Source organism: Ceratotherium simum, chromosome 31, assembly GCF_057802395.1.
Source record: "Ceratotherium simum simum isolate JZ-2026a chromosome 31, ASM5780239v1, whole genome shotgun sequence".
NCBI lineage: Eukaryota > Metazoa > Chordata > Mammalia > Perissodactyla > Rhinocerotidae > Ceratotherium > Ceratotherium simum.
In genome coordinates this window covers 22,885,995-22,909,732 of record NC_141930.1, presented here as the reverse complement: position 1 = coordinate 22,909,732, position 23,738 = coordinate 22,885,995, and positions in this window count along the sequence as shown.

Below are 23,738 nucleotides of genomic sequence, written 5' to 3'. Positions count from 1 at the left end.
TAAACCTCTATTTTGTTTTTTATTTCAAGAGTTTGCACGAAGATTATCTGACCCCTTCTACGAATTAAGGGCAAGATTTTTATTTAAAATTGGGGAAAGCTATATAATGAAGTTGAATCCTATACCTACCTTCATGGGTTCTCACCCAGAAGCATATAAGTACGTGGATGTTACAGCAACCTGCCAGCAAAGACCAATCCAAGGAGAGAAATAACATCCAGGTAATGAGAGCACAAAACTTAGGCTCTCCTGAGTTGCTCTTCTCAAGCAGAATTCAGGGCCCCAGCCTCATCTGTGTTCTGGCTTAACCAAGGCCTAAGGCCTTGGAGTCTTTTGCCTCCAGCTGCACAAAAGGAGAAAGAAAGAGCGTACAAGTAACGTCATGAGGAAGTTGTTAGGCACCAGGCCTGGAAATGGTATACATCACTTGTGCCCACATTCCTCGGGCCAGAACATAGTCACAGGATCCCACCAAACAGCAAGGAAAGAAAAATAGAATCTAGTACTGGCCCAGAAAGAAAAGGAAACAGAACATGGCGAACACATAGCAAACTCTGCCACAATAATCTTTTAGTACAATAGTTTTGTTTAGTATTTTTTTTCATTGTAATGGGTGTTTGTTGTATTAGAATTTTACCAATATTTAAGAAAATTAGAGGATTAGGAGCAAAAGAAATTGTCCTCAAACTTTAAGGTCCCACAGAATAATAGTGACTATCTTAATCTGAATCTTCCCACATACGCTACAAAACCATATAGGTCAACAAGTAGAGTAAATGACGCCACCCGTAACATTCTCTCCGGGCTCCATAGAGCCAACCTCTCCTATCAGTAGAGAAATCTTTCCCCCTTGTCCCTTCTCTCTTTTCCACCTACCATGACCCCTTGATCTCCTCCTCTGCTGATACCCACCCACTCCTCATGCTCAGCCCCTGGCATCAGTTCTAGTTGGGCCAGATGTTGGCTTTGGGAGGGTGGAGATGGGAAAAATACTGTGCTTTCTCTTCCCTGAGTTGTGTTACCTAAGGCGTCTTGTGTTACCTTCTGGCTTAGAGAGGTAGAAGGATGTGAGGCAAGTGAGGGGGAAAAAACAACTCTCCCACCCCACTGAGATAGTTTCTTCTCTGTACAAGCAAGTGGGGAGCTAGAACAAAGCATTCCTCTGAAGGATCAGAAAATAAAGAAGAGTAAGCCATATCTCATAAACCATATTATCTAACTTCAGCTCACTAGGTCTATTTCCTTACCTTATTCCTTTTGTAAACTCTTGTTAAATGCATACATTATTTGTGTGTGGGGAGGGGTGTAAATTGGAATGTTATTAGTGGTAATTTGACACTATATACTAACATTAAAGAGGCACCTAGCCTTTGACCCAGAAATTTCTAGAAAATTGTCCTACGGATGTCACATTTTGTGCAAAAATTTAGTCATTGTTTTTAGCGAAGGATTTGGTAGTAAAAAAAGATTAGAAACAACCCAAATGCCTATCAGTAGGAAACAGGCAAAATAAATTATGGTACAGCCATACAATGGGTCATTATGCAGCCATCAGAAAAGAATGAGGCACTCTGTGTGTTGGAGGATTTCCAAGACAGAGTAAGGGAAAGAGCCACTTATGGAAGTGTGTGCAGTGTGCTACCATGTTTGTGAAAAGAGGAATCGTATCAGCATTTGTCTAAGTATAGAATGTCTCTAAGAGGATATAAAGAAATCAGTTACACTGGTCATCTCAGGGAAGGAAGGCTGGGTGGCTGGGGGACACAAACCAAGGAAGAAGACCTTCTAGACTTCCCTTTTATGATCTGTTCAGGAAAATTCAGGTTGGTAACAAATAAACAAAATGTTTTGATCTTAAACTAGCAGTGCCCCACGCTCCTGAGAGAAGAGGCACCGCTCCTCATTTGAGCTAGAACGTTCAAGGGCAGGAGCATGTCCTTGAGGCCAGTGTGACTAAGGCTTTACCTGGGCAGAAGCGTAGGAGCTGTGGGGTCTGCATTTCCTCCATCCCCGTGTGCAGAGTCCCTTTCAGGTGCCAACTTCGGAGAATCTAGGTTTTCTTGTTACTAAGTAAGGTGGCATTTTCCTTCATGGACAATCGGATTCTGCTTTCATACAGTTTCTTCAGCTTGGCTGAAGCTCAGGAAAGTAAACAGCAAAAACAGGTGAACCATAAAATTAAGCCTACATCATTGGGGTGTTAACTAAGGCCATTAAATCTGTCATTTGGGATCTAAATATTGGAGTATGACTTTGATGATACTGTAAAATTGTACCTAAAGTAGACTAATCCAGAATAATAATACAGCAAACAGCATGATTGAAAAATCTGAAAAACTACTCAAGCTTTCCAATTGGTATTTACATTAGCACATCCCCGTCCTTAATGACATAAAGAGAAATAGCGTTACAGATGCTTAATGCATCAGGCCTCAGTGAATCTGGAGGAAAAGCAGATGGCTTATGTAGGTCTAAGAGCATTTTAATATTAAACAAATAAACCATAACTAGGTAGGCGTGGCAAAGGCATATCCTGCTGCCTGCTTAATCATGGGAAGTGGATATTTCAGATGTTTGTCGTCTATTCTCTTCAGGAGTTCATTGAAAATGGCGCAGCTGCAGGGCAAGAGCCGGGGGAGGAAAGACAGAAAGAAGGCAGACGGCAGAGGAGTGAGGGCACAGACGAATGCTACCTCGAAGGCTGCTCAGCCTGGCTGAGAGGGAAAGGAAGAACTTGTTCACACTTCCCAGCCTTTGTTGTGCTAAGTGTGGAGTAGGGTTTTTGCCGAATTAAGAACCAAGAAAAGCTACACTGATCTACATTAGAAATGTCATGAGATACATGGAAGAAAGAAGAATGGAGAAGTGGGAGAGAGAAATGGAGGAAGAGGGCAGGTCGGGTGAGATTTGGAGAGGCAGAAAGGGAAGGAGATCGGAGTGACTAAGGAACTTTCAGAATGAACAATGTCTAGAGAGTGCGGTAGGAAGTCTTAGTTTATCTGTGACAATGTGATCACCCCCTCTCCATAACTTCATAAAAAAATAAAATGAAAACATCAAGGAAAGATTCATAGTACTCCTCGGTGCCTTTTGGGCAGACTTATGCATTTTTCTTTGTGGTTCTGGGCTGACATAGGTTTGAGTTGGAAGCAAGAAAGCCTCTTGTTATTCGAGTTGAATTATTAAAACAGATGATGAGCCCAGTGCATTTTTTCAGTATATTTGATGCTTGAGGCCTTTCACATCAGCACTTACTTACTAATTGTGGTCAGGGGCTTTAAAGACCTTTGAGTTGCCAAGTTTTTGTTATTTACTTTATGAAAGAGGCCACATGGATGCTGTCTTCTGTAGTAGAGTCAAATCCTACTCAGGGATTTAAGTTATAAAGTAAGCACAAGGCAAAAGTTAAGTGTAGTCAAAATTTCCATTAAAAATGTTGTAATTCACCCCTCAAGTACGTTATGTGCTGATTGTACACTCAAGTTCAGCCTAGTCTGGAGTTTCTCAGCATTGCGCACACAGTTCTTCATCAGTTATTTAAGTGGCACCAGCCACACACAGGCAGTGGTGTAGGACAAAATAAAGTCCCCACCTTTACATAAATTACATCGTGGGTGAGGAGGCAGAGAATAATTACATGAGCAAGTACATAAAATTACGTCAGATAGTTTTATGTGCTATGGAGACAAATAAGGCAGGAAAAGGTGAGAGGCAACACCAAGATGAGACGTATAATTTTAGGTAAAGTAAACAGGAAGGTCTCATTAAGAAGATGATATTTCAGGGGCCAACTCAGTGGCATAGTAGTTAAGTTCAGCATGCTCCACTTTGGTAGCCCGAGTTCACAGGTTCGGATCCTGGGCACAGACCTACATCACTCGTCAGCCATGCTGTGGTGGCATCTCACATACAAAAGGGAGGAAGATTGGCACAGGTGTTAGCTCAGGGTGAATCTTCCTCAAGCAAAAAAAAAAAGAGAAATGTTGGCAACAGATGTTAGCTCAGGGTGAATCTTCCTCAGCAAAAAAAAAAAAAAAAGAATAAGAAGAAGAAGGAAAAAGATGACATTTAAGTAAAGACTAGAAGGAAGGAAGGACGTGAGCCAGTAGCTCTCCAGGGAAGGACATTTCAGATGATGGAGCTATAAGTGCAAAGGTCAGATGTGGAAGCATACTGGTAGGGTGGGAGACATAGGAAGGAGGCCAGGGAGACACAGGAAGGAGGCCAGTGTGGTTGGCAGCTGACATGGAGAGAGAAGGGCAGGGTAGATGGAGATGAGGTAGGGGCTAGATCCCAGAGACCTAAGAGGCCAGTGCACAAAGTCAGCTGTTACTTTGAGTGACTTAGCAAGTGATTGGCGAGACAGAGAGCAGAAGAGTAATCTGGTGGGCCTGGGTTTCTAAAGAATCCCTCTGGCTCCTTTGTTGAGAAGAAACCATCGGGGAGCAAGAGCAGAAACAGGTGACAGGTGAGAAGACTGTTGCAATACTCCAGGTGAGAGATGGGGGTGGCTTCGACCATGGCAGTGGGGTCAACAGTGGTTAGAAGTGGCTGCATTCCGTGGTCTCCAGTCTGATGAGTTCGTTGATAGGAGTCTTTACAGGAGAGGGATCAAGCTGTCACCCCCGGACCTACTGATCAATCTTCCCATCAGGCAAAATGGGAAAGCCAGACATTATGTCCCTCCTGAGGTGATCCAGGATGCAGTACTCATCGAGTACTAACATATATATATATAATATTTCTTTCCAAAAGTCGAACCTGCTTCCAATCAAACATGTAGAGATAACTTCTGGTTTATAGGAAATGTAGGCAGCAGACAAAATCAGAATGGGGGACAGTCCACAGAACAACTGTGCCAATTTCTCCAACAAAATGGTAGAATTTTTTTTTTAATTGAAAATAAAAGGATGGGGGACTGGTTCAGGAAGGTTTTCTGCCTCCAGCCCTGTGTTTGCACTTAGCATTGACAGCACCTTCTGGAATCCACTTTCCCTGAGTTCCTTCCCCCACCAGCACCTCCATTCTCTAAATCTTCCTTGCCCTGGATTCCTGTTCTGTTCAATGCATTTTCTATTTCTAGTTATTTTCCCACTATGTAATGCTGTGAATGTATAGAAGAGATTACTTGATAGACATTTCTGAGAATCTCAGATTTAAACCTCCAAAGCCCTCTTTGATTCTCCCCCATCTGCACTGTGTTCTGTACTCACTTGCAACTAGGGACCTTGTGAAGATTTCTGCTCACAAGTTGTTCTCATATCCAGTCACTCAAGTCCTACTCAGGGTGGCTCCTCTACCTTTAGGGACAAGTGTTTTTTGGTGATACTTGGGTTTTGCAGATTTTAGGACTTGTCATGTTTGTTTTTCATTTTCTACCACTCCCATCATACAACTGTCCTACTGCTGGTAGGGATTTAAACCATATGTCTGAATTCCGTGATTTGTAGGGATTTTCTGTCACCTAGTTTTCTCAAAGGTGGTTTTCATGGGTATTTTTCCATTCACTGAGCAAGCTGGTCTATTTACTAGTCAGCTCGGACTGCCATAACAAAATACTATAGACTAGGTCATTTAAACAACAGAACAGAAATTTGTTTTCTCACGGTTCTGGAGACTGGAAGTCCAAGATCAGAGTGGCAGCATGGTCAGATTGTGGTGAGAGCTGTCTTCCCGGCTTGCAGACACTGCTTCTCACTCTGTGCTCACACGGCGCCGGAGACAAAGAGAGGAAAACACTCTGGTATCTCTTCTGTAAAGGCACTAATCCTGTCACGAAGGATCTACCCTCATGACCTCATCTAACCCTAATTACCTCTCAAAGTCCGCATCTACAAAATACCATCACACTGCGGGCTAGGGCTTTAACATATGATTTTTGAGCGGACACAATTCAGTCCCTATAAGTCTATTTGATTTTCAGCAAGAATTTGAAAGATATTTTTAAAACTACCACTGCATCCTGATAACATCACCTGAAATCTGACAGAATTTGCTGCTGGATTGTGTGTGGATATGAGAGAAAAAAAAATCAAGATGGTTCTACAGCGTAGTGTTCTGAAGAATGGGAAGGGTGGAGTTTGCATTTACCAAGATGGGAAAGAGATGGAAGGAAAACCAGGAGTTCGGTGTTGCATGTTATGTCTGAGATGCTAATTAGACCTCCAGGTGAAGGTGTAGAAGAAGCAGGTAGATATGAGTCTGGAGTTCAGGAAAGGTCCAGGCTCCCCACATCAATTTTAAAGTAGCCACACTATAAAGAGCCATGAGACTGGAGAACACCAAGTAGGGTAATGCAGAGGCAGGAGAGAAGAGGTCCATGGACTGGGCCCTGGGCAATCCAATGTTTAACAGTCAGAGAGGTGAGGATAAATCAACTGAGACTGAGAAGCAGCAGCTAGGGAGGGCAGAAGAGAACCAAAAGAGCATGTCTTCTTGTTGCCAAGCAAACACAGTGTTTCCCTAAGGAGAGAGGGACAATCACAACAGATGCTGCTGATAGATCAAGTCAGACGGAGACTAGAGACTGACCACTGGACTTAGCCACTTCGAGGTCATTGGTAACCTTGCCAAGAATAGTTTCTGTGGAGTGTCGGGGTGAAAGCACCTAAATCCAGTGCAGTAGACTTAAGAGAGAATGGGAGGGGAAAAATTAAAGACGTTAAGTATAGGTAACTCTTTTGGAAAATTTTTATTGTAAAGTGATATAGCAAAATGAAGAGGTAGGTAGAGAGATTGTGAAGTCAAGAAAAGATTTTTTAAGATTAGGAAATGTAACAGTATGTAAGTGTGATGATTAGAATGATTCCAGAGAGAGGGAAACACTGATAATGCAGGAAAAAGGGAACCATTTGCTAGTGTGATGCCCTTGAGGAGGTGAAAAGGGATAGGCTTTGGTGGAGAAGTGGAGGAGTTAGCCTTGGATGGTCAATAGCGATGCACCCAGAGGCACAGTTAGGGAAGGCAGAGAGTCTGTGCTCAGACCCGGGTGGGGGTAGCTGAGGAATGGGGGCTTGTAGGAGTCCTCTTCTCATCCTTTCTGATATCTCAGAGTTACCAGAACCAAGTTCATCAGCTTAGAGTGAGGAGAGAGGCAAGGTGCTGGGGATTTAAGAGGAGGGCTGGGAAACAGTTAACTAGGAGAACAAAAGAGGAAGCAGACTAGGAAAGTGCATCCAGATTGTGCAACAGCTCTGAGGACCTGCTTAGGGTCATGGCTAATGGCAACCTGCTTGTTCTCTCTTCTGCTGAACACCAAATGAAACAGCTGGTTGCATTTAGGGGCGATGTTGTACACAAAATACAGTAGGGTTTTCTTCATCATTATAGTTTTTTCTTTTGGAGTTTTGTTGCTGATTGTGTATGGTTAAATTTGAGAAATTAAATGCATATTTGATGGTATCCACTGAATGTACCTTTTTACTTAGCAATTTGTTCACCTTTCTAAAGATTGGAGTTCCATGCCCAGATTCAGTGCTACTCTCAACATTGTCTTGCTTTCAGCAGTCTAACTACATAGATGAGTGGAAAGCAAGACCACAAAAACGTAAGCATGTATACTTCCGTTGGGTGCCACTTAAGTAGGACAGACATTCATTCAAGAAAAAAAAGACTTGAATTTCCTAGAAGCAGGTGACATCTTTCCCATTTGTATCACAAAATTTCACAACTGGGGAAATCACGAAAGACTTGGTCCTTGATCATTTTTATCTCTTGAAAATGATTCATCACTTCTTTCTTGTTTACAAGTTAGAAATTTTTTTGAATGTTTTAAGTTTCAAAATCCAAACCATATCGTCAAGGTGCCAAGCCCAGAGCCCACAGGAGGGAGACCCCCGGGCCTTGTGCAGTGGAGGATGCAGCAACTCACACTCTGCCTGGGACCTCGAGAGAGCTCCAGGGCTCAGGTAGTGGTCACCGTCCTGGACGTGAAAAACTCACGTTGAGTACACAGATGCATTTCTTATTCCTCTTAGACTTTAATCACTCAAATGTCTTCATTCAAGAACTGTCTACATTCTAAGCTTTGAGTTAGGCCTGGGCTACAAAGTAAATAACTTATGGTCCCTCCTCCTCAGGAGCTGGCTCGCAGTCCAGTGAAGAAGAAAGGTGGTAAATTAATGATCTCCACGGAAGGCTAGAAGAGCCTAGAGAAGTCAAGGTCTGTATAGAACCAAGTGTTGGTGAGGGCCAAGGTGGATTAAGCTCCCTTTCAGAAGGAGTGTGGTGACGTGGAAGATTTGGGCTGCAAAATGTCCCAGCTCCAACTGTGTGGCTTTAGGCAGGTTACAATCTCTGAGCGTCTGTTTCCTCATTTTCAGAATGTGGGTAATAGCCATAATAATAATTTATGCTACAGGATGGATGTCCTAATTAAAGGAGATGTTTATCAACTGCCCAGTCCAGGGACTTTGTAGGTGCTCAGGAAATGTGAATTCTCTCTCCATGTTTCTGCCATTGGACATTTGAGTTCTTTAATCATAAATAGGAAGTAAATGTCTTTGAGTTAGATATGGGAACATTAAGATAACAAAAGCTTAATTGCAAGTTAAAGGTCATGCCTTTGGAATTAGTTGAAGATTTAGGATTAAGAGAAAGCTTCCACAAAATAACTCGCCTATAGTCTTCACAAATTCCAGGTCAGGAAAGACAAAGACTGAGGAATGGATTAGACATAAGGAACGGTAAGAAGACATGACAACTAAATGCAGCATGTGATTCTGGATTGGATCCTGGGTCCGATAAAAACATTTTATTTGCTATAGAGAACAATAGCAGAACAATTGGCAATATTTTAATAAGGTCTGTTGATGTTGATAATTATACAGTATTATGTAAGAGAACATCCTCGTTTTTAGGAAATACACATTGATGTACTTAGGGATAAAAGGCAACACACCTGCAATTTAATCTCATGTGGGTCAAAAAAAAGAATATGTGTGTGTGTGTGTGCACGTGTGCACTCCCATGTACATACACGCACACACACATATACAGAGCAGAGAAAGAGAGAGAGAATGATTATGCAAATATATAAAATGTTAACAAGTTGATAATCTGGGTGAAGGGTATATAAGAATTCTTTATATAATAATTGCACTGGGTCCGGCCCAGTGGCGCAAGTGGTTAAGTGCACATGCTCTGCTGCGGTGGCCTGGGGTTCACTGGTTCGGATCCCGGGCGCGCACCGACGCACCGCTTGTCAAGCTATGCTGTGGCGGCATCCCATATAAAGTAGAGGAAGATGGGCACAGATGTTAGCCCAAGGCCAGTCTTCCTCAGCAAAAAGAGGAGGATTGGCAGATGTTAGCTCAGGGCGGATCTTCCTCACACACACAAAAAAATTGCAACATTTCTATAAGACTGAAATTATTTCAAAATTAAAAGTTTTTTAAAAAGAAAGTTTTTATTATAAAAGGCAAAGTAAATGATTTTTATGTCGTAATGATTCAGGAAATCCCCCAGGGGTAAAAAAAATCACAATTAGTAGCCAGGCTTTGGAATGGAAACACATTAAAATGGCCCAAGCCAGAGACTTGGCAAGATTCACAGAATTCTGGAGGCCCTAATTAGAAGTGATGAGACCCAAACTGGTAATATCCTGACACATGTTCATTAGCGCAGCATCAGCTCTTTTTTAAAGCACAGTTCAACAAAAGGACACCATTTGTGTGGTTTCCAAGAGGCTCTGAAGGCACTACAGAGCTTGTCAGACCTTTCTGTTTGGAAGCAAAGGAAAGGTGAAAGCTTAACTGTAGGACCAGAGCAGCAATAATCCACACACGTCTGATCCTACCTGTAAATAGATGGTTTGGGAAAATGCCTTCCAGAAAATTACATACTGTGATTACTCTATGACCTCTTGCAATGCTTTTTTCATGTAAAGTAGAAGTCTGTAAACCTTAACCATGCTATTTTAATTGCAACATTTTAATATCTAAATGATTCAACACTCGTTAATTTAACATGCACATTCAGTTTTTTATTTTTGGCAAAGAATCACCACATACAATATGGAAAATGTATATATGTACAAAAAGAAAATGTGAATTAATAATCCTAATATATTATATTTATGTATAAAATATAATTACATATATTTATATATAAATATATTATATACAATAAATAAAATATGATAAACCCTCAAGGATCAATTAAACAGTTACTAGAATTAATAAGAACAGGAGCCAAATTCACAGACAAAAGTCAGTGGACTGCTAGTATGCCAACTCCCCACCAACCCCTGCAAAAAAAAAATCTGTTAAAAATTTTAAAAGACACCCTATTCTGGTGAGTTCAAAAAACTTTCCATTTAAGAAAGTAAATTAATAAAGCCTATTGAGAAATAGCAATAGACAGTGAAATAACTAAGAAAAATCCTATTGAGAAATGTATATGAAACTACTTAACTGAATTAAGAGATATAAAAGAAAAATTGTATATTGCTATATGGAAAAAGTTAAACATAAAATGTGAGTTTGTCTCATATTAATATATAGGCTTACTGTATTCCCAATAAAATCCATGTTAGGGTGGGGTTTTGAGGGCTCAACAAAATAATCCTCAAATTCATTTTAACATATAAATAGGAAAAGGATATCAAAACAAATTCTTTAAAAGAAAACAAATAAGAGAGGATTGGCCTTATATTAAAATATATTACAAAGACCTTATAACTAAACTAGTACTACTGGCATAAGAATAAGCAGAAATTAATGAAAGAAAATAATACAAAACAGATAACAGTGTTTACAACAATTTTGCAGATTCTATAGACAGCACTGTAAATAACTGGGGAAGGAGATAATTACTTGATAATGATGCTAGAAAATCCATTTGTAAATATGGAACATAAAATTAGCTGCTAACTCCACACCACACTCCAAAATAAACTTGGGTTGGGTCACAGAGTTAAAAAGTCATCCAATAGAAAATCAGAAAAAAAAATAGAAAATAAATGAAAAGGGGGAAGAACTTTCTAGGCTTTAAGAAAAAGATAAACGAACATTTAAAGAAAAAAATCTAGGTACAGACCAAAATGCCAACATAGGAGTCTCCTGAATTTCCCTCCTTCCATGGACACAGTGAATATACAGCTACACATGAGGCAATTTCCTCTGAGAGAAATCCAGAAACTAGCTAAATGACTCCTACACATCAGGAAACTGAGAAAATACCCACATCAAAATGAGTAGGAAAGGCTGAGATACACTCTCACCACAAACTGCACCTTGGGCACAGCACCATACAATTAGGAGGGAACCCCCCACTCTTAGCTTCTCCATGAGGAACAAAAGGTTTGGATCACACATCTAGTGTCCCAACTTCTAAGGCTGACTCTCAAAGGATGGGTCCCCAAATCACTTAGCTCTGAAAGCCAATGGGGCTTGCATTCACAAGTCCCATAAGACTAGATCAAACAAAAAAGTAGTTGTTAACAGGCAGATGTGGACTCACCTAAGCTAATCCACAGGGCTCAGTGTAGAAGGATCGGGCAAAAATGCCCATCTTCCAGTCTTTCCCTGGAAGGAATTTAATTGCATACTTTATAAGCTGCTGCCTGAGGGTTCCAGCTCTAATTAGCACGCATCTAGGTGCTGAATGCGATCAGTCCTAGAGCCCAAAAGAGCCCGTGGGCACATCCCCAACCTTCTTCCTCTGGCTTGCTCCAACAATAAAACCAAATCAATAGTATCTGCCTGGAAGGAGCTTGTCCACACATCTAGTGCCCCAAATTTACAGCTGTCAACTGAGGGATGGGCCCCTACATCATCTACCTCTGACAGCCAACAAGGCTTACATTCACCAGTTCCAAAGGACTATACCAAACAAAGAAGAAATTTTTAAACAGGTGCAAGAGCATGCCCCATGGTTGAATACTTGGGCTCAGCACAGAGGGAGCAGGCAAAAACTCCCATCTCCCAGTTTTTCCCTAGAAGTGGTTTGACTGCATATTTTCCCAGCTGCTATCTGAGGATCCAGTTACTAATCAACCTGCATCTCATTGCTAACTGCGGTTCTCCCCTCTGGTCTACTGACAGTTTGGGGACACCTTCAATTTCTGGGAGCCACTAAGAAAAAAGATAGTGGCTTGGATGATTACAAAGGTTTTAGAGTCAACCAGGAACTTGAACTGGGCTGATTGACAAGGCTCATCTCCTGCAGGAAACCAGTCTCTAAAGACTGGAAGAGGTGACTGTTTTTGTCCAATGCACAGAAACCAATACAGAGTCAAGGAAAACGAAGAAAAAAGGAAATATGTTCAAAATAAAAGAACAAGATAAACCTCCAGAATCCAATCTTAATGAAACAGAGATAAGAGATATACCTGATAGAGATGTCAAAATAACAGTGATAGAGATGCTCACAGAGGTCAGGAGAGCACTGCATGAACAAAGTAAGAATTTCAACAAAGAAATAGAAAATATAAAAAAGTACCAAACAGAAATCACAGAGCTAAAGAATACAATAACAGAACTGAAATTAAATAGAGGGGTTCAACAGCAGACAAGATCAAACGGAAGAAAGGATCAGCGAACTCGAAGACAGGGCAGTGGAATTCATCTAATCAGAGGGACAAAAAACTTAGAAATGAAAAAGAGTGAAGATAGCTTAAGGGACTTATGGGACAACATCAAGCCGACCAATACATGCAGTTAGGGGTCCCAGAAGGAGAAAAGAGAGGCAAAAGAGCAGAAAGCTTATCAAAGAAATAACAGCTGAAAAATTCCCTAAAATGAGAAAAGAAACAGACATCCAGATCTAGGAAGTCCATATGTAATGAATCCAAAGAGACTTATAACAATACACATTATAATTAAATTCTCAAAAGATAAAGACAAAGAGAGAATCTTAAAAGCAGAGAGAGAAAAGCAACTTATTACAGAAAAGAGAACCCCCATAAAACTATCAGCAGATTTTTCAGTAGAAAGCTTGTAACCAGAAGAAAGTAGGATGATATATTCAAAGTGAAGAAAGAAGAAAACTGCCAACCAAGAATACTCTACCTGGCAAAGTTGTCCTTCAGAATTGAAGGACCGATTCAAAGTTTCTCAGACAAATGAAAGCTGACTGGCCTCACAAGCAATGTTAAAGGGAGTTCTTTAAGCTGAAATGAAAGGACACTAATTAGTAACATGAAGACAAATAAAAGTATACCATATGAAAAACAGGTGAAAGTATAAGACTCAGTGGTAAAGGGAAATATATAGTCAAATTCATAATACTCTAATATTGTAATGGTGGCAGGTAAGTCACTTATAGGTCTAGTATAAAAGTTAAAAGAGATAAAAGTATTAAAAATAACTACAACTACAATAATTGTTAATGGATACACAGTATAAAAAGATGTAAATTGTGACATCAAAAAAAATGGGGGGGACTGTAAAAACGTAGAGCTTTTGTATGTGTTGGAAGTTAGGTTGTTGTCAGCTTAAAATAGACTGTTATATATACGAGATGTTCTATGTAAGCCTCATGGTAATAACAAAGCAAAAACCTATAGGAGATAAACAAAAGAGAAAGACAAAGAAATTAAGCATACCACTACAGAAAATCATCAACTCACAAAGGAAGGAGGGAAGAAAGGAAGAAGGGAGCTACAAAACAGCCAGAAAACAATTAACCAAAATGGCAGTAGTAAGTCCCATACCTATCAATATTTACTTTAAATGCAAATGGATGAACTTCTTTAACCAAAAGACATAAAATGGCTGAATGGATTAAAAAAAAAAAAAACAAGACCCAATTATGTGCTGCCTACAATTGACTCACTTCACTTTGAAAGACAAACATAGACTGAAAGGATGGAAAAAGATATCCCATGCAAATGGAAATCAAAAGAAAGCAGGACTGGCTCTGCTTATATCAGAAAAAATAGACTTTAGGGGCTGGCCCGGTGGCACAGCGGTTAAATGCTCATGCTCTGGTTCGGCAGCCTGGGGTTTGCAGGTTCGGATCCCGGGCATGCACCAATGCACCGCTTGTCAAGCCATGCTGTGGCGGCATCCCATATAAAGTAGAGGAAGATGGGCAAGGATGTTAGCCCAGGGCCAATCTTCCTCAGCAACAAAAAAAAAAAAAAAGAGGAGGATTGGCATTGGATGTTAGTTCAGGGCCGATCTTCCTCAACAAAAAAAAGAAAAAAAAATAGACTTTAAGCCAAAAACTGTAACAAGACACAAATAAGGTCATTCTATAATGATAAACAGCATATAACAATTGTAAATATCTATGCACCCAACATCAGATCACCTAAATGTATAAAGCAAATATTAACAGATCCGAAGGGAGAAATATACAGCAATACAATAATAGTAGGGGACTTCAACACTCCATTTTCAACAATGGCTAGATCATCCAGACAGAATATCAATAAGGAAAATATAGGGGGTAATCTCTTTGACATTGGTCTTGGCAATGGATTTTTGGATTTGACGACAAAAGCTATGGCAACAAAAGCAAAAAATAAACAAGTGAGACTACATCAAACCCAAAATCTTCTGCACAGCAAAGGAAACAATCAACAAAATGAAAAGGCAACCTATGGAATAGGAGAAAAGATTTGCAAGCCAAATATCTGATAAGAGGTTAATATCCTAAATATATATGGAACTCATATAACTCAATAGCAAAACAACAAATAATCCAGTTAAAACATGGGCCAAGAACCTGAATAGACATTTTTCCAAAGAAGACATACAAAAGGCCAACAGGTACATGACATCACAGCAGGCGCTCAACATCACTAATCATCAGGAAATGCAAATGAAAACAACAATGAGATATCACTCTACGCCTTTTAGGATGTCTATTATCAAAAGACAGGAGGTAACAAGTCTTGATGAGGACGTGGAAAAGGGAACCCTTGTGCACTGTTGGTGGGAATGAAAACTGGTGCAGCCACCATGGAAAACAGTATGGATTAAAAACTAAAAATAAAAGTATTATATGATCCTGCAATCCCATTTCTGAGTATATATCCAAAGGAAATGAAATCATTATCTCAAAGAGATATTTGCTCTCACATGTTCTTTGCAGGATTATTCATAATGGCCAAGGTATGGAAACAACCTAAGTATCCATCGATGGATGAATGGATGAAGAAGATGTGGTATACATACCATGGGATATTATTCAGCCTTAAAAAAAAGAAGGAAATCTTGCCATTTGCAACAACATGGATGAAACTGGAGGAATAAGCTAGACAGAAAAAGACAAATACTGCGTGGCATCACTTATATGTGGAATCTAAAAAAAAAAAGTCAAACTTATAGAAACGGAGAGTAGAATGGCGGTTGCCAAGTGCTAGGGGGTGGGGGAAATAGGTGGAGGTTGATAAAATGTTCAAACTTTCTGTTATAAGATGAATAAGTTCTGAGGATCTAATGGATAACATGATGACTATAGTTGATAATACTTTATTGTATAATTGAAATTTTCTTAGAGAATAGAACTTATGTGTTCTCACCAAAAAAAAAAAAAAAAGAAGGTAAATATGTGAGGTGACGGATGTGTTAATTTACTCAATGGTGGAAATCCTTTCAGGGTGTGTGTGTATACCAAATCATCATATTGTACAATTTAAATATATTACAATTTTATTTGTCAATTATACCTCAATAAAGATGAAAGAAAAAAATCTAAAAATTTGACTACATAAAAAAAATTCTTTATGTCAAGGGAAAAAATTGTATAAACTCAAAAAAGACTTTTTCTATAAAGAAACATTTCTATATTTTCTATAAAGATGAGACAACACTTTCTATAAAGATGACAAATAATGGGTTAAAAAATGTTATGTAAAGAGCTACCTACCAAATAAGAAAAATATTGAGAAACTAATAAAGAGCAAAGGGAATAAATAGTTAATTCACAATGCAGATAAAACAGATATTAAACTCATTTGATATCACTAATAATCAAAGAAATGAAAGAAATGATGTACCTTTCTTAATTTACTAACATAGAATGACGATGTTCAATTATAATATTTAAGGCTACTGAGGTCTGGTAAAATTAGTGCAATATAATATGTTGCCAGATATACATGAATATGTTGACTCTTGTGGAAAGCAATTTTGCAATTCAATCAAGAACCAAAAGTTTCCCAGTAATCCCATTTTGGAGACTCTAGCTAAAGAAATTATCCAAAAGATGAAGGGAAGAACGTCACAAATATGGGATGATTTATTATTTGATTTACACAGAATGATTTATTATTGTCAGAAACTGCCAACTGTGGCCAAGTTTCTGACTGACTTCCTAGAGCCATCTCAGGAGCCAGACAGGGGTATCACTTAACACTGGTGACGTGTATCAGATGCTACAGTACCTTGAGAAGATGCTGATTTAAAAGGCAGAGCTGATGTCCAATCCCTGATATGTTAAAGGCATCCAGGAGGTCCCACTGGGTGACACTTGGCTGTCCCAGACACTGACCAGCACCCAGGATCTCTATATCATCAGAGGAAGTGAGGAAGTTGTCAGGGTAAAACCATAGTCCCTGAGAAAGGGGCACGCCCTTCCATTTCTACCAGGTGATAATGGTGGCAGACGAGCCAGCCACGTGGTTGATCACATGCAGATTGCTCTAGGTCCTCACCCGACAAGCTCTGTGGGGCCTTTGCTCCATGAATGAGGAGTAGGGAACAGATGGATCTGACTCTCAAAGGCTCCAAAATCCAGGCACAAACTAAGGGCTGGGATCAGATGTTGGGGACCTGGCAGTCCATGGAGACATCAGCTTTCACCAATCATCAAAGGGGAAGAGAATGTGGGGGTGTACACTCCAGAGGATAGTATCTGCCATTTTTGTGAAGATGTCCCCTGAGTCTCACAACCACAAGGGAAGGGAAGGAGGAAGAGAATCCAAGTAAGAACTTCCTGGGGGCATTTGGAGATCAGAACGTGGCACACAGTCACGTGGCCTCGGCACAGAAGGCACAGGTGGCTGTACCAACCACATTTTCTAGCTTCTGTAGATGCTTTGAGATCTGAGGCTTTCCTGACCAGGAAGGGACCGCCCTTCTCAGGGTTAGCTACTTCTACAGATAACAGCCCATACCCCACACACCTGCTTTATCAGGCTGTTACACTTCAGGACACTATTCACCTGTCCTAATCACTCCAGGGCCAGCCATTATACAACCAGGAGCAGCCCCTACACCCTGAGCTGGCTGAAATTATGCAAAGTAGCCAACACTAAACCTTCTTACCCTGCCTTGCCCATTCTTTCCCACAAAAACCACAATAAAGGCTCCTGCCTGCAGTACCCTCCCTCTCTCTGCCTGTGACTGACCTTGGCGCTGCCCTTGTGGCCCTGCATGGCATGACACGCCCCCCTCCTCTTGGGAACTATGAGTACTAAACTATCTTTTTTATGGCAATTGATCTGTTGGCCTCACCATACCCGAATAAAAAATAAAATCTAGGGGGCCGGCCCTGTGGCTGAGTGGTTCAAGTTCCGTGCACTCCACTTCGGCAGCCCGGGATCATGGGTTCAGATCCCAGGCGCGGACCTACACCACTCTCAGTCATGCTGTGGAGGCATCCCACATACAAAATAGAGGAAGATTGGCACAGATGTTAGCTCAGGGCCACTCTTCCTCAAGCAAAAAGAGGAAGATTGGCAACAGGTGTTAGCTCAGAGACACTCTTCCTCACCAAAAAAAACCTACATTTTAAACAGCAGCTGATGGGCAGATTGTCAGCCTTGAGGCTGACAAGTTTTAGCAGTTCTATTTCAATGTTTTGAAAGGGTCACAAAGTTAGACAAAGACAAAGTTCACAGATGCTGAATTGAATTAACCCACTCCCAATGCATTCAGCCTCGTGGGCTTGCTCTGGAAGGATCTGTGTCTCAGGTAGGGCACATGGGTGTTAACTCACTACCTGCCCAGACCAAAGGACTGCCCAGCAGACACACAGAATCACAAGCTAAATAAAATGGTTATTTTAAGCCACCAAAATGGGGTGGGGGGAGTTGTTACATAAGAAAAGCTAACTGAAACACTGCCTGACATCACTGAGTTTAGCACTCCCTCAATCTGGAGGTGGTGAGTGCCACTCAGACCTGGAACCCCCTCCCTGGGCTAGAGAACTGGGTGAGCATCATGAAGATCACAAAGATGTGCACAGGAGGCCTCTGCCACCCAGGTGATGCATCTGAAGGTGCACTCGGGGCAGCCTCGGGAGGCAGTGGTGTCCAGCCCGAGGACGTGACGGCATCATCAGGCCGCAGCAGTGGACCTCATTCTGAGAATGATTATGAGCAATAGCCCATTGAAAGGGGGAGCAAGGACCTTTAACTGATTCACCCTCGCAGATATTAGGGGCTCTGAGGAAGCCTAGTCCTTCAACCTTCCCTCTCTATACACACAGGAAAGGATTAAAATACAATCGTTGCTGTATTGCTATTTAATGCTGCATTGGAGATCACAGCTTAAACACAAGAACAAAATGGGGTCTTTTACCACTTCCCCCTGAATTCAACTCACCCAGTGAACCTGAGCAGGGCGGTCTTCCCTGCATGTGGGGACGTTTTGCTCCAGCACACTGACCACAAGGCAGTGGACACTCGCACCGCTGGGCTGGAGCCTGATCATATGCATCACTCAGTGAATCACAAAGCCAGGCAACCACTCCAAGACCCATAAAACACAAGGGGATGGGAAAATTTTAAAAAAGGACTCTGAAATCAAACTCTCTCTGGGGGAGAGAGAACGCGGAAGAGATGAAGTATGAATTGCAGAGGGGCTGGTGGCCCAGAGCAATTCTGACATGGGAGGCCTCTAAGGCAGCCTACAGCTGGGCATTGGGAGAAGAGGGTTAAAGTGTCAACCTGTGCTGGCTTTAAAGTAACCATCCTACATGCCCAAAGTAGGTAAACGTTGCCAGCTTCCACAGATGGAATGTCTTGCAGTCATTAGTGTAAATCTTGACACGGTATCTTGGAAACAGAGAGGCCTGCCCCAACCTGAATACCATAAAGTACGCTGCCGCCTCCCCCTGGAGTGTGGGCCACTTGTCCTGGACTCTCCTGGCTGGTAAGAACCTGCTCACACTTCAAGCTTTCTCCACTGTAGTCCTAATTCTATGTTCCATATTCCAGGTACCACATTCCTCTCGTCCTTTTTGCTCCTGCACTTTCTGATTTCCTTGTGTACTTTGGCTTGGATCTGCCTCACAGCCCCACTTTGGACCATATCAAGTAGAATTCCTGCCCTGTCTGAACCGTCGACCCACCTCCCACAGTGGCCAATCCCAACCACCGAGGTTAGTCCCTTGGCTGCGCCATCCGGTCCTCCCAAGGGCAAGGAGCCAGCCAGCTAGGACGGCCACACGCATAGCAACACAGAAACATGCATCTGATCCAGTTAACTACAGGCAGAACACAAACTGTATATGCAACTACATGAAAATAACAAGGGAAATAACCAAGGGAAAATAACAGAGTTTTTAATTCAATTTTTTTCTATCATTATTACATTATTATTGTTCTAAACTCTATTCTTAGTTCAAACTGTTTTATGTGGCTGTTCTCCCTCAAAATTGGTTCAATCATTATCTTTAATTATACCAAAAGATTTGCATATATTTTTTGTTAGCTCCTTTGTCTGTGGTTAGAGACTAGTCGAGAGGAACCAAGTCATTTAGATCCTTCCGATTAGAGAAGAAAAAATGTCAACGTTCACTCTCACTTCAATTTACTTCATAAAACTGAAGGAGAATGGATAAATTTAACTATTGGCAAAGTAAAATTGGTATTCTAACTGTGCAAGGTGAAAATTTTTATTGTCTTGTTTAACTGTATAAAAAATGGAAGAAATAAAAATTTCTTAGACTATCAAAGAGTATTAAAGAAAAAGAAAAGTATCTACTCTGGATTTAAAACTTGAAGGACAATTTTAAAGAATATGAGGCACTCAGAGTATGAGCAGAAATTTTCCTGACTAAGAGATTGCATGATTTGCCCAAGATGACACAGTTAGGAAATGGCAGAGATGGGACTTGATCCTCGGCGTCCTGACTGCTGGTACTCTTTCCACTCTTATCCAGCTGGGAAGTTGGATGGCAGAAGTGACATATAAACCAGACAAGAAAGAATCGTGATTTTTAATTTGCAGACAGTTCGATGTAATCCAGGGGTAACGTGGCCGGCCTTACACAAATGCTGTTTAGGCTTCATTAATGGAAATACAGAGTCTACTCACTGCCCACCGTGATAATCTAAGAGCTCTTCCATTCCAAGATTCTCTAATTCTCTCCACCCCTTGTGTTTCTCCCTGAAAATATCTAGAATAGATTGACTTGAATTCTGAACTACCAGCAAAAGATGTTCAACTGGTATTGTAAGTTTCCAAAGACAATCTATATTATGAAACAGACTGACTCTAAATTAGGTTTATGAGAAATTACAACACATGCCAGTGAATTGGAAGCCTAAAAGCATACTAAATTTATGCAACAAGGAACAAGTTCAACAGAAAAACTAATGATTATGGACTTGTCCTTAAATTCAAAGGGGAAACCATGACAAGATGCAGAGGATGTTATGTTGAGAAATTTGATAGGAAAAAATTCAAACCAGGTCAATGATTCAAGTGCTACTCCTATCTGTGTCTTACTTACAGTAGATGTTCAAGGAATCCTTCTTGACTGATTTGGTGCCTGCCCTGCAGGTGTCCCCAGAAGTATCTCTCATTATATGAAGCTCTGGTTCTTAACCCATCCAGAAAAAAATTCCTCTAGCCTAGAAGTTGCCCAGTTAGGCAGCAGGGGAAAGGGGATTGGAATTTGGTACACAGTCCACCAATTTATGTACATGAAACTACCTGATTTTTAATAGATGCTTAAAATTGTTTGTTTCCTTTTTGTTTTATCAAGTCCCTCAAGGCCTCTTCATAGATCAGAGTAGAAAACATCTAGTATTAGGAATAAATCTATGTTTATACAACCATTACTATTTTTTTAATTGATATAATTGACATATAACATTATATTAGTTTCAGGTGCACAATACAATGATTCAATAAACAATTAGTATTTAAGTACATATAATAATTGTACTGTTAATGTTCTTTAGTTTTCTGGCAACCTCCTAAAATCTACAATTCTCAATGGTTGAATGTAAACACACCCGTGAAACATTAGGTTAGCTGGTTCTCTCCTGACATCTAGTGATCCTGATACATCACTGCAAAATACTTCAGGTAATTTTAAACTACTGTTAGAATGAAAATGTCATATGGAATAAAAACTTTATTCATTTTAGAAAGAAACTTGTTAAGTGGAATAAAATTACAAGCTAAATAATAACAAAGCTTCTCTAAGGAGCAAAAACCCTTTTCTCTTAATTCTTCCTGTATGAGAAAAGTGGTATATTTTCTTGCTACTCTGATAGGTCAGACAGACAGACCCAGCATGTATGCAGGGCTGTTCAGTTATTGCAGAGGATGGAGGGGACCTGAGGTAAGGGGCACTTATTGAGGGCCTACTGTGTGCCAGGTACTGGACTTGAATACTTCAGCGTGAGTCATCACTCTGCTTTGAGAAGCTACGGGACCATCCCACCACGGAAACAGCCTGACAAGGTATTGAGGATTTTCCTTCTCTGCAGTGTGGAAATGGAAACACCGCCAACATCTCTTCATAAAACATCACATGCCAGGCCCCAAGTTATGTAAACTTGTGGGCACTCGGAAGTACCTGGCTGAATAGAAATGAGGGACAAGGCCTGTGCTTTAAGTCCGACATTCCCATTCCATTGAGATGTGCCACAGAGCTAAAAGAACAGGAGACACTGGGGGAAAGAACTTTGGCAATTGTTCTCCAAAAATCCTTAGTCACCAAAATCAGCTGTAGGCCGGGGAAGGATCCATAGCTGTCTCTTATGTGTAGAAAGAAAGCCCCACACCTACCCAATCCTTCCTCCTTTTGTTCTTTCTTCCTTTTCCTTCTCCTAAGCCGCACGTTCCCCCACTCACACTTTGTCTCTCAGCCTCCGCTCCTGTCCTGCTGACAAAGAAGTGCGCATCCTCGAAACTCCATGTGTGGCCCGCTGACTGGCAGCATCAGCACCACCTGGGAGCTGGTGAGAGATGCAGAATCTCAGGGCCCACTCCAGACCTACTGAATCAGAATCCGCATTTTAACAAGATCCCCAAGGGATTCCCATGCACATAAAAGTTTGAAAAGCACTGGTCTAGATCAGAAGCAGTGGCAAACAAGTTTCAGCTGACAAACCAACCCCCAGTAATAGGAGCAGCTGACGGGAGCCATGAACTGGCTCAATGCGCGAGTCCCGACTGTAAGGGCTATCTTCCATGAGCATGGTGTAGAGCGTGGTATCCAGAAACAAACCTTCCAATACTTCTTAGCGTTTACGTCTCTAAGCAGCAGTTGTCACTGGGCCCCTACTGAGTGAGGCAGTACCACCTTTGGCCTCAGGAAAGAAGAGCCCCTGCTCCAGGCCTTGCCCATCAGAGGGCCCCACACTTTGGACTACCTCCCTCAAAGCTGTCCAAGCCTCTTTCTAGCGCCTGGGACTGGTCAGGGCACTTGGACCTGGTCTTGTGTGGGTCCTGGTCACAGGAACATCTACCTCAACATTTCATAAGTGCTTTCCCAGTGGTGACAAGCCAGCCATGGCAGAGCCATGTGGACAGGGCACTCTGAGCCTAGCCAGACCTACACGGGTCCTCACTCCCATTTCTGCCCTTCAAGATGCTGTCCAACACTACTCCACTCGTGAGGTCAACAAGATGCCCTGAGCAGCTCTGAGATTCACCCGTATGGAATTGTCCCAAGTCCTGTGGCCAGACTCCAGTTCCAGGAAGGCCACCTGGCAAGCACAGTATTTCTTTTGCAGGATTGCATGAGATTGGGCAGCCAGAATGGTGTTGATGTGTTGATTTTAAGTGACTCGCATGATGGGCACAGGACAAGTTCAGGGATCTGGACTACTGGAAACCCACCACTGACCTTGGGGCCTGAGCCACATATGTGGGCCCACGTATTGGCTCTTACTCATCCATCTTCCAACACAGTGTCACCTCTGATTTATAGCATGCAAAGGCAGAGGGGAAGCAACACCCATGTTTTAGCCTCCATGCCTCCAGCCACTGGCACCCAAGGTGGTCACTCCACACCATGTGTCAGGCAGTCCTCTGGCGTGGCCACCTATCTCCTCCTTGGGCTTTCCTGACTGTTGTAACATCAGTAACATCAACAGGCACTTCTAATTCATGTCCCCTCTTCCCTCCATTGATGTAGCAACGTCAGGCTTCCCTGGGTCAGTCTTAAGCCAGGCTAGACAAGGGACAGACATTCCCTGCCCGAATAGACTGCTCTTCTCACTTGCCCTCAGGTCCCTTGCTTGGCCTTCCTGCAGGTGGTGGTATGTGGAAGGCAGGGGTGTGGTCAACTCTGAAAGAGAGTCCATTCTTGAAATAAAGTAATTCCAGCATAAAGACTTCAAAAAAATACATGATTGGAAAAATGAAAAACGACATGAGTAGAAAACAAATGATGGTTCACATTTTTTTGCATTTGTGGTCATCATCAACAAAGCAGTGAGAACCGCTGGAGGCGATTAGAAGCCAGTATTCTCGGGCAGAAGGATAGCTGATATAGCATCATGAGTAATGACACAGTCAGGATTAACGGTCATTAGCGAACTTGAGAAACAAGCAGATCTATATTTCAATACAAATGAGTTGAGAAGAGCCCTGACA